Source organism: Chiroxiphia lanceolata, chromosome Z, assembly GCF_009829145.1.
Source record: "Chiroxiphia lanceolata isolate bChiLan1 chromosome Z, bChiLan1.pri, whole genome shotgun sequence".
Lineage (NCBI taxonomy): Eukaryota > Metazoa > Chordata > Aves > Passeriformes > Pipridae > Chiroxiphia > Chiroxiphia lanceolata.
The window spans coordinates 44,145,737-44,166,054 of NC_045671.1; the positions used below are offsets into that span (position 1 = coordinate 44,145,737).

At 43.1% G+C, this 20,318-nt stretch overlaps 1 protein-coding gene across 3 annotated transcripts in view; it reads right to left on the reverse strand.

The window, feature by feature from the left end:
- PLPPR1 (phospholipid phosphatase related 1) overlaps nucleotides 1–18,901 on the reverse strand; it is a 130,343-nt gene extending 111,442 nt beyond the window's left edge. The window contains exon 1 of one of the 3 annotated variants that reach the window (XM_032675821.1): nucleotides 18,823–18,901. The gene's annotated coding sequence lies outside the window, so the exon portion shown is untranslated. Of the gene's footprint in view, nucleotides 1–17,741; nucleotides 17,834–18,335; nucleotides 18,476–18,822 lie in introns of those variants that run through there. The other 2 variants (XM_032675820.1, XM_032675822.1) reach the window with 2 other exon arrangements.
- Nucleotides 18,902–20,318: the final 1,417 nt, after the last annotated feature.

Below are 20,318 nucleotides of genomic sequence, written 5' to 3' on the forward strand. Positions count from 1 at the left end.
GGAAACCAACAGGAGTTCACCTGTGCCAGGTATCAAGAGATTACCATGATATGTTATGAATTCTTAAAAATGTAATATATTTCATAATAAACATAATGCAGAATACATATCAGAGATGAAATCCACCCCTGCTGAGAAAAGGAAGCAACCTCAATCCAGCCAGTGAAAAATAAGTTGCAGCAGCAAAGCTCTGGAATGGAGACTAAACAGCTGGACCACGGAAAAAGGCAGTTGAGAGGATCTAAGGAGTCTGATGAATGGTAGATGAATAAAGAGGACAACAGCACAGAGACCAAAATACTGAATTTCATAAATGAAATCTGTATTGAAACTGAGGACAACCCAAGTGCACAACCACTACTCTCAGGCTGCCACCTGAGTGGAGCAAATATCAGGCTCCAAATAGCATCTTATCATCCAGTGCCCTCTGTGAATCAGTGGTATAACCTCGATCACCTTCGATTTGACTGGATCAATTCCTTGCCTTCCTCTTCATTTAGTTTTCCTAGTTTACCTTCTTATACAGAAGATAATAACACCCATATTTCACATTGAACACATGAGATTTTCTTCCACCTCTTGCCAACTGGCTGCAAAAGATGCCACTCAGCAACAAACAACGCCTCTGGTTTAAACCACTCCTTTCAGCTCATGGGCTATAGAAGATAGCTGAACATCTAACAGCATCTTTGGGAAGACACTGAATTTCTGACGAACACACTTTTAAATGATGTTCAAAGGTTTATTATCTATCTCACTTATGAGTACTACACAGTGAATCTCTGTCTTGCTCAGGCAACACAGCAGTTCCAAAATTATAAGGCAAATGAAAAGCCTCATTCAGGAAATTAAATATTTTAAAAATCTGGTTAAATAAAACTGGCATTCCTTGGAGACTGCGAAGAAATTGGATAGTAATTAACATACCCTATGCTATAAGCTTTCCTTGCAAACCCTTTTATTCCATCTCACCAAAGTATTACCAAACCAACTTTCTTCTTATGGCCAGGTATAGCTCTTGGATCCTAAGGGCTGTACTTCCTACTGTTAAACTGGTAGAGCTTCAATGATGCCAGGGCTTTGCTCCTGACTGAGAGTTGGTTTTATTTTTTTGCTAACTGAAAAATTTCAGTCCTCACCAAGGTAAAAATTTAGCTATAGCTCCTTTCAGTGGTCTTCATTTTGGATGCAGCAAATCATCACTTTTCTACTTGTGAGCTTCTAAAGCAATGCCAATCATAAAGCTTGCTCAAAAGGAGAAAATACTTAAAGCTAATCAAGCAAAATGGATTAAACTTCAAGGGTCCAATACAATCCAAGGTATGCTGAATTATAAATCAAATGTTGGTTTTTAACATCCAGTGGTATCATTACTGTCAAACAGGAAAATTGGCCAGAAGGATAAGGCAAAACTGGGAGAATCGGGATTGTTCAGCCTGGAGAAAAGAAGGTTGCAAGGAGACCTTAGAGCACCTTCCAGAACCTGAAGGGGCTACAAGAGAGCTGGAGAGGGACTTTGGACAAGGGCATGAAATTACAGAAGAAGGGGCAATGACTTTAAACTGAAAGTGGACAGGTTCAGATATCAGGAAGAAATTCTTGGCTATGAGGATGGTGAGATCCTGGCTCAGGTTGCCCAGAGAAGCTGTGGACGCCCCATCCCTGCAAGTGTTCAAGGCCAGGTTGGATAGGGCTTGGAGCAACCTGGTCTAGTGAAAGGTGTCCCTGGCCATATGCACACATGTGCATGTGGGCTGGACACCCAGGGGATGGACAACACCCTTGGGCTGGAGGTCCCTTCCAACCCAAACCATTCTATGATGCTATGAAATGACATTCAAATGACCTTCATTGGCTGCAGTTAACTTTGTTAACTGCTTAAATCATGATCAAGCATGTGACAAAATTCCCCTCCAGGTGACCGACTCCTGCACTCGCCATGCTCTTAGGCAGATGTCCTCTCTCCAAGTCTCTAGGGCCTAACTCTTGACCTTGACATTTTTAAACTTACAGTTAGCTATGATGCAGCCTGGTGAGCTCCCATTCAAACAAATCCACTTCCTGGGCAGATGCACTTGGAGCAGCCCTAAGGCTGCTTTGAGCAGTGTCTTAGCTGTTTTCCTGCCTGATGAGCAGGGCCAGAGATCTAGGGGAATGCTGACAGCACAGAGAAGCTGCAAGGGTAGCTGAAAAAGAGTTTTGGAGATATAGCTGCTCTGTTTCCACCTCAGATCGCACACTGAATGCTGCCTTTGTTTGAGATGGGCCAGATTCAAGGCAGTGTCAGGCAGGGGAAGTTTCAATACAGCTCTCCCAGATGAAGGCTCCCAACACCATTCTATGTGGACAGAAAAAAAGGTCATTGGTAGAATCCAAAGATCAGCTTTCCAGCAGTGTTATACCCTGTCCAGGGAAACGTACCTACAGTGTGTCCCTGGTTTCCTGAGCTCACATGACCTTCTGTAGCACCAAAGGCTTTGTGCAGAAAAACCAGGTGCAGGTATCACAGGCTCCCTCCTCATCAACAACCCCAGCAGCTTCAGCCCTCACATAGACACCTGAAAGCAAAGGGCACTCAGACTTTGCTTTGCCTGACTCCTACAGACCACCCCACTATGACTCTGGTGAAATAGAAATGCTTCACAGCATGAGTGAGATGTACCGTAGATGTTAAGCTTTGCTATCATTCCAAAAGAAGGTCACTGCAAACAAATGTATACTGTGAAGTGAGAAGGACAGAAGAGGTTAGCTTTGATGCTTTTCCAGAGAGAGTCTAGGTCAGAGGATAGTAGGTACGATCAGCAAAGAGGTTTCAGGGTGAGTTTGTAGAAGAGACAAAACAAATCCCATGGCACAGGCAAGTGGAATCCATTAGAGAACTCACAGGACTAAGTTCTGCTTTTCTTCACAAGCCTTGACATAGATTGACAGAGATGCAGGTGTCAGCAGAGCCTGGCCTGGTGTGTCCAGCTGGGCTTAAGTGCAGCTATGGATGTGGAAGTACAACTCTTTCTTAGAAAAGAGCTCTCAGAGCTGTCCCTGGTGAGGCTGGTGGAGAAAGGTCAAAGAGCAGGTTTTCCAACAAAAAAGGAAAACATATCCTGACAGGGCATGGCAGAGATGATAAAGAACACTGGAGTGTCAGGATATTCTCCCACCTTTTATCCAAAGATTGCAGGCCTTCGAGAGGAGAAGCAATTGAACTGACACTGGTTAATATTCCACTTGAAGTCTCTTGAAGTCTGTGTTTGTGTGAAGAGTGGTATGTCAATCATGGCAGTAATGTAATACCCTTATGATAAAAAGGAAACCTGCTACTTAGGAACACACCTTTATGTTAGAGAAATCTACAAGAGAAGACTATGGTACATATACAAATTTCACATAATAATTTTTTCCTAGATTTTTCAAATTCTTATAATTTCTTTCTTTTCATCATGCACAGAAGGGAACTACATTTCAGTTTAATGTGTTGGGTTTGAAAAAACATGCATTAAAAGAATACTAAAGTTGGCTTTAAATTTTGCTTTTAATTTTGACCATGGTAATTGTTCTTTCCTCGAAACCTATTTTTCAGAACCATTCTAAAAAAGAGTATAGTTTATTAAAAAAAAAAAAAAAAAGACAAGGCAATTGGCAAGGCAATTGACCTTAAAAATCTTTTTTTCCCTACAGTTTTGAGAAAGAAAACTCCTATAATTGGCATATCTCATTAACAAACTCAGCTATGTTCTGATAGTAATAAGTGGGTAGCAAAGTGAGACTAAAAATTTTAAGTGCTTTTCATTTCTAGGCTAATTTTCTTTATAGTTTGTGAACCCTTGAGAGTTACAGAAGCCTGTCCTATGGTCAAAGGCATGCTAAAAACACCATTCCTCATCCAAATCTCTCTCAGTTACATGTGCACTGTTTTTGTTGAAAACATTCTAAATCTTTGATCGAGTCTCTCCTTTTATATCCACATCTAGACAACATGTGTCACTTGTAGCAACCCATCTCAGGCCCTGCCTTCTTCAAGCCCTGAAAGACAACATTAGGATTCATCTTCCCAAGTACGCTCTTTAGGATGATGCTTACAAGGCAAGGAATTACTGGAAATAGGAGCAGCTTGGATGCCTGATCTGCATCCATTTATCAGCAGAAAAGTTGCACTTCCAACCACAGATACTGGGACTGGCATAAAGGCATCACAGCAATCACAAATCCACCCAATATCTCACCTGACAGTGAGAGCCTCCAGGAGCTTGGCAGGTGGTAGCTCACTGCAGGATAATAAACTTACCTACAGCTCTTTCCTAATCCCTGGACAGACAGGTGAAGACTCATGACCTAAATGTATCCAAGTGCCCATGTTTTCTACTTCTGTCAAGCTAATTTATATCTCCACCATTTGCTTTCTGGCCAAATCACCAGGAAGCGAAACTTCCTGAAGATGTCCCTCAGCATTAGCAGCTCTTCAGTGTGATGCTACACATTCCAGAAAGCTCCAGGTCTTTTTCTGTGTCAGAGAAGCTAATTTGAATTGATTGTCTTTCCATTTGCTTGTGAAACTGGGAGACAGCACTCGCAAAACAGAGTGGAAGCTGACAGCAAAAAGAGAGGTGAGCTTATACTGAGGTCTGATTCAAAACAGCCAAATACACATTTAGCTGGAAGAGAAATGCCTTAATAAATTGGTGTTCGCTGTATGTCAGCATGCACAGCATATGTGCTTATAAACAAACTCAAGCACTGTAGTGCGAAAATGTCCCCTGGAAAACATTTGAAATCAAGGCGAGATAGACCACTTGTTTAATTATTTATTTCAGGCATTTGTCATTTTTACATTAAGTAAGATAAAACTTAAGTTGTGCCAGGGGAGGTTTAGATTGAATACTACGAAAAATTTCTTCATTGAAAGGGTAGTCAAGCACTGGAACAGACTGACCAGGGTAATGCTGGAATCACTGTCCCTGGAAGTGTTCAGAAAACATGTAGATGTGATGCTTAGGGATATGGTTTAGTAGTGAACCTGGCACTGTTCAGTAAAAGGTTGGACTCCATCATCTTAGAGGTCTCTTCGAACCTTAATGATTCTAAGTTTGGGAGAAAGGAGGTTGATTTACAGCACTTGTAAATATTGGTCAAACCCTGATGCCACTGAATGAGTAGAAGCTTTGCCATTAAGTTCAAGAGAATTAAAGATCTATCAAATTCTATGAAAAAACCTCAGCAATAGTAAGGGGAAAGGTGATCTGAGAATTTCTTGCAGCATAGCTTCTCCAACATGTGAGTGAGTTGATGTGGAAAGGTCTATCATTTAACTTGAAATGTGGATACCCACAGACTTCATTTGCAATTTTTTTTGGTGCCTGTTGCATTTTCATGTCTGCAACTATGGCCAAGATGGGAGCTGCAACTTTTTTATCAGAATGAAGATTTCTAAAAAACCAAGCAATTTCTAAGGAATACAAACACTAAAAAGAGTTTGAGTGCCTGCATTAATCACTGCTTAACCTGAGCAAATCAGAAAACAGGGGAAAAATGCAAATAGAAAATACTTTTCTATTTGGCTTAATTTCATCCTGCTTAACCCACCTAATGCTGTGCAGTACATAAAACTTAAGCTACATGCATAGGGTTATATTTCACCTTTCATACAAGATGTGCCATTCTCTGGTATAAACCTGTATAACTTCACTCACTGCAACAAACCAGGGTATTGTTGACAGATCAGTACCATGAATTGCACCTTCACGCACAGGTCAAAAGAGAGGGGAAAGCAATGAATGCTTCTCTGGGAGGTACTTAGAAAGCTTAGATACCTTTTCAGAGGATGTTCCTGAGACAAGACATATATTACCATGTTTAAAAGACCAGCAAAGGAAACTCCCTGTTTGCACAGGGGGTCAAACCAAGAGCACATTCTGAGTGCAGAAGCAGAGGAGAGCTGGAAGTGCCACAGGCATACTAATAAGGAACTGCATGGCCTGATATAACAGCTCTTCAGTATAGGACTGGTTTAGAGAGATGACATTCTGTGTTAACATATGCATGAGTTGATAAATTATCTGAGCTTGGTCCACTCTGGAAAACCTTTTTGGTTTGATTCTTTTCATTTCAGCAAATAGTTTCATTGGAGCCAGTTTTGCAAACTGTTAAATTATCTTTCTGAGCAAATACAGTAGTGCTACAACACATGAGAATGAGGAGTCAATAAACATTTAGCTTTTTCCAGTTCCCAAGATGTTTTGCTTGAAAAAGGACAGCACTTTTCACATCCAGCCTTAATGGAGCTAGCAATTGGTTTGGTCAGTGGTGAAGGAAATCCTTGGTACATAATAAAAATACCACCCTGAGCTGAAAGACTCAAAACATAATCATAATTGATTATCAATTTATCCTCATGCACCCCAGCACCAAGTCGGGGGACCCCATCTTCTGCTCAGCCTGGAAGGTATAAAGCGAGACCAACTCCCATTCCAGTTAACACTTGCCAATGCAACTGATGCTCACAAAATCACCACTCTTTACACCGTTTCATTCCCTTCCTTCTCCACCTCTAATTTACATCATTCTCACTTGCCTTCTGCCCTCCCACTGGAAGTCCATCTTTGTGGTAACTGATACTCATCAAACATGGATATACTGAGCACACATTAAATGCAGAGTTTTGCACAACTTTCAGGGTAACAGCTACACCCTCCCAGCACCTCAGCATTTGTTTGCAAGCTGTCACTGCTCAACTGTTCAGCTACTGTTTACAGAAAACTGATAAAACAGGGCATGAACTGCTTCTGCTACACTAATGCAGAGGGAGAGAGAAGTCCTGAAAATTGGTTTTTAATTCCCACCTGTCACTCACCTGCACTGAAATATTTCCATTACCTGCTGTGCTTAACAGCTTATCAGCAAAATCTTCCAGCAGAAGAGCTGTTTGAAGGCTTAAAAGCAAATAATTTTAAAAACTACCAGTCTTGAATCACTGATGATTTGAACAAAACTTTGAGTCTCCCACTGAGGCTCTTGAAGCTTGAAACAAACTCAAAGGTGCACATGCTACCAAGAATACCATAACTAAAACTTGCCAGTAATCTCAATTTACTTTCCTGATATGCAGGAAGTTTCAGTTTCCCCCTTCTGTTATCATCACAGGAAGATGAAATCAAAACTGTAAGAGACAAAGGTAAATAAGGATTGACAAGAGCAATGTACTAAGGAAGGCCAAGCAAGGTGGTCAGAGAACACCAGACTTCTCTGGTAGCCAAGCGGGGAAACAAACCTGAAAAGGACCTGACACTTGGCAGCTAGGCTATTAAACACTGATACTGAATACATATAAGTAAACAAACCCCAGAAGAGCTACACAACTTAGATAGTCACATCAAAGCATAAATTTAAAGCAGAAAAAACATTACGGTAAAGTAAATGTTATGATAAAGTTACAGTACATGAAATGTTGAGGAGGATGAAGCAGATGGGACATGACTGGTTTGAGACTTGAAGTGGACACCTCACATATCTGGCTTGAGGGCAAAGGGCATGGACAAAGGAGAAAAAAATGCTTTTTCTATTACAAGAGGATGGAGGAAGTGACAAAGGAGAAGCTACAAGATAAAGAAAACACACTGGCCTTAGGTCTGAATGGACTTGGGTATCCTGACCTCCTATCATCTCTCCCTGTCCACAAAGCCATTTAATGCCAATCAAAACCCTCTTAGGCATTGATACTACTTCTTCATTGGAACACAGGATGCAAAAATCTCAATATGTGCTCTTCTGTCCCGTAGCTTGATATGAGCTCTACTTGAAACGTTCACTGTGCTCTCTCTGTTCTGAGTAACATACCATTTACCACCTGACACATTCATCTCTCCTTGCAAGACAGTGTAGATTTTATTCCTGACTTTCTATTTCCCTTGTTGAATGCTTCATAAGAGAGATAAACAAATAAACTTCCCCCTTTCAATTTATTTTTTAAATTACCTGCATCATTGCCTGGCTTCTGCTGAAGATCAAGATAAATGAAGTTCTACAAACGATAATACTCAGAATTTTTCTGGCAATCTATCCTACCTTGAATAATAACAAGGAAAAGGAATGGCAATTTTAAAATAATTGCTTTCTGTTGTTCCACAATGCACCAAGATTTTTAAAAATCATTCCATATCACATCATTGCAAACAGCAAGTGTGCTTTCCATTCACTCCTTGGTAAAATTTAGTATGAAACCTGCGTAATGGGATTTCAAGCCAAACAGCTGTTTTCCCAGCTCTCTATACCAGAGCAAACATCTTGGAACTAGGAATCAGCATGATCTCAGTAGGAATTCAGGAACCAGAAAATAGGTATCAAAGGAATAATGAAAAGTAGCCTTGACTCAAAAAATCATTCTGTTCCTTCAAAAATTACCTTTTTTTTTAAGTCCTCCTGACTTTGGAACTCACAGTGCTCAAATTTTTACAAGCCTATTTTCCTGCACCATAAAAGGAATAAAGCAACCAAACACCTGTTCTCTGGAGGGAGTGCATTTTAGATCTGGGAAACCATTTCACTGAGTTATTCAGCCAAAACCCCCATGAATAACTTTGGAGCAGATTAAGTCATCTTGAAGGACTGTAAGATACATCCATCAGACCAAGTCTCTGACAGCAGCAGATACTGTCTCTACTGTATAAATGAAGCCAAGGAAGTAATTCTTCTTAAGATAAATGAAGCCTTACCATTATAAAATGATGCAACACTAAGGAAATATTATGAAGATGTTAGTTTCCCAAGAAGAAATTACTGAAGAAGACAAGTTATACCTTAGCTAAGCTGAGTTCTGGGAAGCAAATGAACACTTAAAGAAAATAACAGTCCTAAAACATTTGTCAACTAGCTATTTCTATTATCAAAATTAACTTTTTAAAATACTTAGGAAAAAATATTGCAAAATTGGTCAGAAACTTCCTTCCTGATAATGCCGAAATCTAAAGCAGAGAACTTCAGTCACTCAGTGTGTATCATCCCCATCATCACCACTACCATATTCTCCCTTTGGCTCTCTCTCTCTCTCTCTCTCTTTACAATGATGCATCAGCCAGAGATCAGACAGCAAGTGCTGTGTTATGAGAGCACTGATATCATGGACTTAAGTCTTCAGCTGCTGCCAGGAGTGTGGCAACAAGCAACACAACCATTTTCAAAGCAAGCACCTCCCACAGCCCAGTTCAACAGTGCAAGTCAGGACAATGGGGATATGCATATTGATGGTACCCTGGACATGGATCAGTAATAAAATTTCAAAATCGTGTTCTGAAGAAACAACATATTCCAACTTCTGGCCTATCTCCAGATCACCAGGAATCTAGTAACATCCATCCCTAACTCAACTTAGTGTAACTTAAGGTGGAATACAGTTTATATCAACTATTAACTAAAACTATTGATATTAATTATTTTCAAACACCAGTTATCTCCTAATTAAATTGTTTTTGAACACCAAAAGAATGTTTATAGGGCTGCTGGGCTGGAAGACATTACAAAATGAGCTCCTTCTTGAAAATGGATTAGTTGATGTCATGAGAGATTTGTTTTTCCTTTGAGCACCCCAGTGGTGTTGATTGGAAAGACATGAGCCTTTGATTGGATAGATGACTGCAGATTAATTGCAGGTCACTATGTACTGGAAAATACAGACTGCCACGTGAGAAGATACAGAGCTATCAGTATTGAAAAAATGTCATCAAGTTTATTTACCATTTCCTTGACCTATATATTCTTATTTAGAGAACAAAGACAGCAAGAAGACAATAAGGTCAATGATATGTACTCCCCCCCCCCTCATTCCAGTCAGGGCCTCTTTCTGTTGCTCTTTAGCTTGACACTAATATTTCTTCATGCAAATAGCTTATTCATTACTCTTGTGGTGATCAGAAGTGAGGTTTGATGCCATGCTTATGCGACAAGACTGTTATGGGTTTAAAAAAATAAACAGAGTGCCTCAATCTTTTATTTCAAGAGCTGTAGGGAAATCTGTCTGTGGTGGTCCCTTTTCTGTAGGGACCAATAGAGTCACTTTCTGGGGAATTACTGCCAATACCAGATAAATGCAACCCACCCAATTCACACAACTGCTGCTCTGTGGGACGGACACCAGCTGTGCTTTTCCTTCTCTTAAGGGCACTGCTGAATCCACAGAAAAGAGCAGCAGAGAGGCTAGGGAACACACTTTTGGTTGTCAGCTCCAGCACGTACTTTCAAAATTGAACTCTGGGTAAAGAAAATAAAATTTTTACACAAAGAAGCTACAAACCATAAAGAGATAAAACAGTGATATAAAGGAAATAAAATATTTCATTATATCTGAAATGACACCCTGTTTTCCTCCTGTTAGCACAAAAAACAGCTTATGGCTTTGGTCAACCCCAAACAACTTCCTCCCCAGTTACCAGTTCTTCTACTTTACCTCTTATTTCCATCACTGAAAACAAACTCAAGAAAATCTCCCTAAGAATCAAATAATGAGCACAGATATGTACACAAAGAGAACTAGCAGACATAGGGGACCTTAATTGGATCCTTAATTCCTTTTCCGACTTCAAACTCCACATCCTTTCTCTTACTCCAGATATCGAAGTCAAAAGTAGAATCTTCTCTGTCTAATTTATGGCACTAACACAACACAAAAAAATCAACAAACCCTAGTACTCTCAACTGGAAATAAACAAAGAAAACAAACAAAAAAAGAAACATTAATGCAATTCAAAGTGGTATATCATTTTATGTTTGCAATTTTAAGTAAATAGAAAACAAACCCTCTAAAAAACAGCCCTGCACAGAGGGGAGGAGGGGAGGAGTTGTATGCATAATATTTCTGCTCGGTGTTTTGGGCCAGAACTTTTCTGCACTGCCTAATTTCTACCTAATTCTGCATGTTGCAGAATTTTATTTTGCTATGGAATCTGAGTAAGAAAAACAAAGCCACAGACCAACCATTTCTAGTCAAAATCTCCACCACTTTCATGCAAATCATACAGGCACATGATTGGCATGTAGTCCTTGAACAGCTTCTCTTTACAGATCATCCCTTGTAGCACAGGCACAGCTTTTCTTGCTCAACACCTGTGAATTTGTAATATTCTGCAACTGCCTTGCATAATCTGTTGGCTGATGCAAGTGGCACACAGTCCAGCTTCATCACTTCCGTGACCGGAAACCAGTGACAGCCCATGGGCTGTCCAGGTTGTCTCACTGATGTGGATTTACATCTCCTCTGGGACGGGCAGCAGCACAGATTAATGTGCCTTATGCCGTTCTCTGCATTGTTACAGCTTCTGTGTAAAGCTCAAGCTGAATATCACCCAATCTCTCATCTCCTTTCTGTTCACAGTTGCTGCTGTCCTCACCTAACCTCAGACACTTGAACATTCCCCTGTTGTTTCTCAGATATTTGGGTCACTGGGTGCACGCACTGGGGCATGCATGAGGGCAGAGGCAGACGTACTGCATGTGACAACCCCACAAAAACAATGGCCTCTCTCCATTCCCTGCTGCAGTGGTGCCTGAAATGACTACGTATAAATGATTTGTCTCTTGTGTTTTTGGCAGACTCACAGTAGTGATGTGGTGGCTACAACCCATGACTCACCTCTAGTTTTCCCAAAACCACAAGCTGCTCCAAAGGGCTGCTCTCCATCTGATGCTTATCACCACAGGAAACCAACATGCAACCACATAGCCAGGACACCAGTTTATGGTTGAACTTAAAAGATCCTAAAGGTCTTTTCCAACCTAAATGGCTCTGTAAGTCTGCATTTGGACTACACAGCCCTGTGCAGCCAGCAAGTAGTAGGGTCTCAGTGAAAGCCTCAGGAAGCTGAGTATTTCTTGAATGGCATTTTATTTTTCTGGTATTTTATTTGCTGAAAAACATTGCCTGCTCCTAATGGCTTTCAAGACTGACAAACTGTGTTACACCTTCTCATGTCTTTCCAAATAACATTCACTGTATTCTCAATATAACTGAGAATTATTTGTGTGAGTGATGCAACGATGTGAAACCTTCATCAGTTTATGGCCCACATTTGCACTGGAGAGGCCTGAAATTCCCTTGACTCAGCCCAGTGTTAGAAGTGTAACGCTGGAAACTGGTGTCTTCTGCCTGATCTGGTCCTGCACTTAAGAAATATACCCATATCACCAAGCATTTCTCAAGGTGGAGCCCTTTCTACCAGCAGTTTAAATCCCTGAATATCCCAATTGCTCTGATGATCCACTGTCCAATAATTTTTCACACTCAGTTCTTTAAAATCCGTTCCACTTTCAGAATGGTAGATTACAACCAATAGTTCTGCAACCTACCAAAGGTTTTGAGCTACTTGATATCTCCCCAAATCACCCCAAAACAATGTGCAAGCACTCCTGTTCAACACATTCAGTGTCTTTTCTCTCCTGTATAGACAGCATTCCAGGCCGTCCTCATCAGCAGCACTGTTGTGCTCTGCAGTGTGAGGGCACAATCCTTACAAAGAAACAAATGGCATTTGGGGACACTTTGCAGTCTGCTAGGGTTGTCACCCTACAGCCCTGCATTTTGTAGGCTGTCCTGCCCTTGTCCTGCTTGCCCTCAGGTCTGCTGGCTGAGCTGGCATGGCATATCACAAGGCAGGAGAGCTTTAGCATAGGGCAACATGAGTTTGCTCTGTGAGAGTGCAAGAGTCCCTCACAAGTCTGTGTAAACAGTTCTTCTGGCTTCATGTATCCAAATACAGCCTTCCCATCAGAATTTTGTGGCTCTGACAGATTAATGAGTGTGTTTTACTGGTATTACTAGCAAGCTTTGAGCACAAAAGAGAGTGATTGAGGTGTTCTAGGGAAGAAAAAGCACCCTTTTACAATGACTCTTCATTTTTCCAATTCTCTGCCTTTCTCCCATAAGTGGTTCTAATGGGATGCTCCAAAAATCCCAGCTGCACTTCATGAAATTACATTTTTCAAGTTAATACCTCAGTCAGTTAAAAACAAATAGCTGAGTTTCTCTTCAGTTCTTGCATTACGAAACATCCCCCTCCATGCACAGGGAATGGAGGAAGGTCTGGAACAAGTAGAAAAATAAGTTACCATAGAAAAGCTACCAGAAATTACACAGCAAATACAACATTTGTATATGTGGAAATGAAATGTACTTCATTTTGCCATCACTGAGTATTTTACAAGCGTGGGTGACAGAAGCACACAGCAGAATATAAATGTGATACAACTGCCTTTTGCAGTGTATGTTTCCATTGAAGTTGGATTTTTTTTCTTCTCCTCCTCTACTTTTTGATGGATTTAAACTGACGGGTGGTGAAGCAGGATGCTGAATTCACTGGAGCCTCAAGTAAGCAGTAAAAAGCAGCACAAGAAACACCTATGAAAATTCACACTGCAATTTCATGTTCCTGCTTAAGTTACTGAATAGGGCAGCTCTTCTACAAGGGTCAACTCCCAGGTTCTCTAGAAACATGTGAGCTTTGACAAGCTCTAAGCAGGGATTCAGGGACAACCAGGATGAGAGTCAGACATATTTCTTTAGACTTACACATCATTTGTCCTCAGACAGGCTTAGGAATGAAGCTCAATTTTGCAACTGTGCTGAGTTCAATTTTAAAATTGGTGACCTTAGAGCTGCCAAAAATATTAGTGTCTCACAGGCATTTGCCATGATTTCTACAAAACCTTGGTCATCAACAGCAAGAGCCATTAACTGTAAATGTTGCTCTTCCATGAGACAAATTTTCTGAGCAAAGGAGCAGCCTTCCACTTGCTAGAGAACAACAAAGAGAAAATAAAAATCAAAGGAGCCATGTATTGTCAAGGCTATTTAAAAAATGGCTTAAAGGAGTAGAGAATATGTGGCAGTGTGGCAACGTGACTGACCTGTATGGTCATGAATTCCAGTGACACCTCTAAAACAAGAAAAGCAGAAGCCTTACTCCAAATTCAAAGGATGTCCAAGCCCACAGAAAACTTTAAATCTCTATCTGGCCGACACAATTCTGTTATTTGGCAACAAGCAGCGTGCCTTTACAATTTATGCTGATCCTCAGATCCCTAGAGGACATGGTAAATGAATGATCAGCACATCTCTGCACATGGATCTGCCCTCAAGCTAATTCTCGTTCTGGTTAAGATACGAGAATAATGCAGCATGAATCCTTCAGAAAAATGGATCAAAACACTGTCTTATATGTATAAGCCCATTCTGTCCTCACTCCTCCGCCTGTGGCCACCCCGTTCAGACTAATTATATCCTCAATCACTCCCGTATGATTTTCAGTATAACCAGAAAGTTTGGAAGCTGCACAACACATTCCAGACACTGTTCTGGGATCCTATATCCCACACTAACAAAGTTCAACCCTTTTGAAATAAAACACAGAAACCCACTTGGGTTAAGGAAAGTTATCTTCTACTTGAAAAGGATGAACAAGCATCAACCCACTTGCTTATCAGGAAAAAAAAGCAGCACAACAAAGACTACCATATGAATGACACTGCCCTCAATTCCCTAGGACTGTGTGTAATTGCCCTCAGATGATTCACAGAATCATAGAACAGCTTGGTTGGAAGGGACCTTAAAGGTCATCTCGTTCCAACGCCCCTGCCACAGGCAGAGACACCTTCCACTAGACCAGGCTGCTCAGGGTCCAATCCAACCTGGCTTTGAACACTTCCAGGGATGGGGCAGCTACAACTGCTCTAGACGACCTGTTCCAGTGCCTCATCACTTCCACAGTAAAGATTTTTTTCTTATTTCTAATATAAACCTACTCTCTTTCAGTCTGAAGCCATTCCCCCTTGTCCTGTCACTACATACTCTTACAAGAAGGTCTGATTATTTACAACACAGGCAGGCTATTCAGCACTGTTTTGACAGTGCACAGGGTACACACCACCAATAAAGCAGATTTTCCAAAAAGGGAGAAAAAGAGTGAATGTTGGGCACATATATAACAACCCAGCTAATGATTACTAAAAGTAGCTACTGATTCTGTAGCCTCTCCTCTTCAACCCCTGCTCATTCCATCCAATAGATGTCGGTGGGAGCACAATTGTAACAAAAGCACCAGATTTTCGGAATCAGGACATGCATCATGAACAACAATGCCACTCACAATGGGTCTCTCAGCTGCTGCCAAGCAGCATTTTCTGAAGAGCACCACTGAAAAGCAAGTTTCGCTCTGGATATGCAAACCCAGCAAACAATACCTAAATATGTAAGAGAGGACATGTGAGCAAGCTGCAGCACCAACTTCGCACAGCAGTAGCAATAAACATGTTGGTCATTATTTTTGTGTTTATGCCCTGTCCAAACATCTACCAGTTAAAAACCTCAAGAGCTTTGGGTGCTCTTCAGAGAAGAACTGGGCTTGCAGGTTGATGTTTGCACTGACTTTTCTGTCATCAGATTAAAACCAAACAAAATAAAAACAAATAAACAAACAAAAAAGACACACGAAAAAATAAATAAAATATGTCCTGGGAATAGTATAGGGCTAAATCTGCAGAATTCAATGTAATATCAAGCCATCCTCCAGAGTTGGGAACTTCAAAGCACTGAGCATCACCAACAACCAGTCAGAGCCACAGCAGACACCATGCAGCAATTTCAGGAGAACTAATCTCTCAGCTGCCCACCAGAGTGACAGAACAAAAACTGAACTGATTTAATTCACACGGGAATCTCACCTGGGAAGCAATGGACTAAAGACACAGCAACAGACTAAAGACACAGCAAAGGCTTCAAAAGCTGTCATAACCTGGGGTGTTCTCACTTGCTAAGAAATAACCACTCTGATTTCAGTCACTCAGAACAAGGCAGCACAGCTGATTTTAGCAGCCTTGTGTGAAAATAAGTGGAGAACTGACCATGTATCTCAGATTTTCTGGGCACAAACCAGTTAGAGAGAGAAAAGACAGGCTCACAAAGGCTTCTGGCATCAGCACTACAGAATTTGGTTTTGTGCTACCTTTATTTTCAGGAAACAACAATGGGGAAAAATAATGTTGAAGGCAGATCTTACTCTTGAAGAGTCACCAACTTAAAAAGTTTGTCTTTCTCCATAACTTCAATCAGTACACATAGGACAGCATGAGTGGATTAAAGAAATGCTTTTTTCAAGCATTGATGATAGGTAGTCGTTTTCCATTAGACAATTTTGCATATATTGAGGGCCTAGTTCCACAATAAGTGATAATACCACAATAAAATCCCAAAGTGATATTCACACTAGCTCTTCCTGAACACAACTGGAAAAACACACCTCCATCATGCTGTTGTATTACCCACAGAACTGCAAGATATTTGAGGCTGTGGAAACTATTAAGAAGAAAAATTAGGGCACTAGAAAATAGGCTAATCAGTTCAGCATATTATCTGATAGAAGTAATAATTATCGAAATGTTTGCCAATTTTAAAAAACCCTAAAAACAACAAAGTGCAATGGTAGGCAGACTCCTAGCATTGAACAAAGAGGCAGGGAAGAGTAAGCAAAGAAAAAAAAAATCAAGATTTTTCATGATGACCACAGCTTTCAAAGAAAATTCAGGTACAGTATTACAAAAAAAAAAAGGTATAAAGTAATTGCAAATTCAAAAATCTCCTTCTTCTGCTACTGAACTCTCTCAATCCAGTCAAAATACGTCTCCAATTACACACCTACAGACCAAGCACATCTGTAACTGAACAGATGTGACTCCATGGCTCAGGAATTAAGGATACCCTTCCCCACCAGGTCTTTCTCTCCTCCGATGTCTCATCAATCAGAAGAAAAAAAAAAAAAACAAAACATGATCTTTGTTGTGTATGTTGAAATCGGTTAATAAGCACCAATGGCTAGCCAGTAAGTCTCTATAGAAACAAGTTCACATGAGCCATCAAAGGAGACATAGTACTGAATATCATTCTTGTTACACATTGGTTTAGCATGTTTTTCAGCATCACTGTTTTCCACTCAGAGTGGGCATAAGCCAACATTGAAATATACCACATGAGAGCTAGCAGTGAAAGTTGGAGGAGAGGAAGGAATACAAATAAATAAGGGAGAGTAGTAGAGAGCTGTTGTCATAGCTCCCAGTACTTGACAGATCCCTAGGTGATGTAAATTTTGTCCTTGTTCCTCCTCTGTGTCAAGCCTCGAAATCAGATTCTCCTCCTGTACAGCACATTCAAAGTTACTTGTGGACAGATGCATAAAGGCCTTCCCCTAAGGTCTTATCAGTCTTTATTTTTAGAGCTAGTCAACCCAAAAATCAGACCTGAGAGCAGGGAGATGACTTAAAAAAAGAGTGAGGCCACAGCAATGTCCTCAGACTAAACAGGATCCTCAAATGCAAGGGCTGAGGGGAATCATACCAAGTAGCCTCCATCTCAGAGGTAACCCCTTCTATAGTAACTTGTCCAGAAACCTTCCTTCTCAAATCAAGCACAAAAGCCCATTGTACTCAAATGACAGGTCTTTTAAAAAACTTGGTGTTACGCCCGAATAGAAACAGGCAGAAATCTGTACACAATGCCATGATCTCTCTTTTCTCTCACCATACCCGTCTCATTTGAAGCACGGGGGATGTCAGCTGGAATCCCTGCTCTGTACTAGGCGCCTTCATGCCCCACAAAAGACCACATAGCATGCAAGACGAGTGCTGTTACTCTGACACATTTATTTTTCAAGTATTCACCTACAAGGAACCAGAGAACTACTGTACAACCTCAGAGCTTGGAAACCTCATCTCACTACCTGCAAGCTATCAATGACAGCTGATCAAAACGCCTGCATTCCTCTCCTTCCCGAACCACCGGGGTTTTCCAGAGATGCAGAAAGACTCCAGTGGCGGGAGGTCGCTCAAAGCATCCAGACCTGACAGGGACATCGCACGCGGTGACATTTTAGCATCTCTGCTCCAAAGCCTCTCTCCCCGCATGCGGCGCGTCCATCATGCCCTGTGGCCGCCGCAGCCCCCTCCCTCACCGCAGCCCACCCGCGCGGCCCCGCCGCAAAGAAGAGGCAGAGCCGGCGGCCACCGACCCTCTTTTCGAAGAGTTCCCAGGGGTGTTCCCGCGGGGAGTCCCGTGGAGAAGGGAGGGCGAAGGGCCAGCCGGCACCTGCCGCGAGAAAAGGGCCCCCCACCCCCGAGAGGAGCAGCGCACCCCGTGGCGACGTCCCCGCGCCGCTTCCGCCACCCCCGACACCGACCCACCGCATCCCGCATCCCGGCCCGCTCTGCAGCGCGGAGCGGGGAAGCCGCCGCCTCGCCTCGCCCCGGCTCCTGCCGCCCGCCGCAGCCCCCCCGGCCCCGCACGGGCAACCCCCGCGCCCCCGGGCTCCGCTCACCCCGCGCTGCGGCAGCCCCGCTACGGGCGGCGGTGTCCGGGCGGGCGGGCAGGCAGCGCCCTCCGGCTGGGCATCGTGGTCCGCCCTCCGCCGCGGCGGGGAGGGCCGGCTCCGGGACTCCCTTTCTGCGCCGCCCGCCTCCTCTGCTGCCTCGTCCTCCTCGCCCCCCTTCCCGCCCCGATTCCCCCTGGCGCTGCCCGCAGGAGAAGCCGCCGCACGTCCTCTCACACCGCCCGCCTCTCCTCCTCTGCTTCCCCGGGCGCCGGACCCGGCTCCAGCCCCCTCCCGGCGGCGGGGCGGAGGGAGGGGACAGGGGCCGGCCGGGAGGGGCGGGCGGAATGCAGGGGAGGGGGGAGCGGGACCCTCCGAGCCGCCGCGTTTCCCTGCGCTCGGCCCCTTTCTCCCAGGCTGTCCCCTCCCTGGGGGCTGGAGCCGAGTCCCCTCCTTGAGGGCCGGGGCCGAGTCCGCCGCCTGGGGACATCGCTACCTGCAGTCGGCAGTGCCCGGCGGGGGTTGGAGGGTCTCCCGGTTGCTCCAGTGCCGGTCCCACCGCGGGCATCACGCTGCTCCTGCGACTTCGCCCTGCGGCATCACCGCGGGCGGGACTGCACCACCCGAAAAGGGAGGGAGCAGAAAATCAACCAAGGAACAGAAGGACGGGGTCTGGGTGACCCGTAGCGGTGTTGATGCCTCAAGACTCTGGGGATGCGCTGAGTTAGAGGGGTTGTCAATGGCAGCAGGGTGGGATGTAGATCCTGGTCCAGATCTTGGCAATGCTGGCATGCCCCCTTCCAGGGGCACCAGGCAGGACTGCTGACCAACGCCGTTTGGGTCCCAACTCAAAAACCACCCGCGGCCCCCCCCATCCACCTGAGCAGCTCCTGTCCTGTGCAGAAGCTGCTGGGACACCCTGAATTCATGGTACTCGATATAACTTTGTCCTCGACAAACTGCCTTATGAGATCAGTGAGAACACAGAATACCTTGTGCTTTCTCTATGTTAGGCTTAGATTTGTCTCCAAGTCCCAGATGTGTTACTATAACTGAGGATGGTAAAACCCCAACTATATTCAAGCTAGCTGGCAGGGCAAACAAAAATGTGACCCAGGGGATTTTCTACTGCAAATGAGCACAGAGTCCTGGCTTCCAACAAGCGTATGACATGCTCTTGCCAATATGCCTTAAGTGTAAAATGGAAAAAAAAATAGCACCCACAAGCTGGAGTAAATCATAGAAACACAGTTTTTATCTGTGGAGCAATAGAGTTTCATTCCTCAGTTGCCAAGGTAGCTGCAGAAGCATTTTTGGGTATTCTTCATTCCCACATTTCATTATCAGCCAGAGATCACCAGTAAGGCCAGTAAGACTGTTTGTGTCTCACCAGTATGCATCACTGGCCACATGAACCTAGGAGCACAACCAGACAAGTAGTGTAAAGTTTTTCACTCAAGGTTGAGAAGTGTTAAGTTTTGTCTGCTGCAATGCAGAGGAAAACATTTGTGTATCCAATGCCCTTTTCCTTTCTAAGACACCAGGAGCACAGACACAGCCCAATGAAGGAGACAGGGTAACCCTGTTCACTTAAGCAGTGCAACAGCATCAGAAGCATTGGTCTGATCATACCCAAAGACTGCTATTTACTCAAGAAATCAATCAAATTACCTTAATTTCAAGAATGAGTGATTGGAAACCAAAATGAAAATGTCTTCCTTGAAGCTTCTTGTCCCTGCAGTTTCATTGTTTCTTTCATGTCTCTCCATAAGTGAAGTGTCATCTACTGTCCTTGATGGGTGTAGAGGAGACAGAGGGAAACCAAAACACACAGACCCCTTTCTGCTCTTCCCTCACTTTGCACCATCACCAAGCCCAGTACAGAGAAGGAAGGCAGGATTCATTTTCCTCCTGCTTTTTGGTCATATGGATTTCTGACCCACTTGTCATTTCAGGGAAGCTCAGCAGGGCATGAGGGTTTTTCTTTCCTGG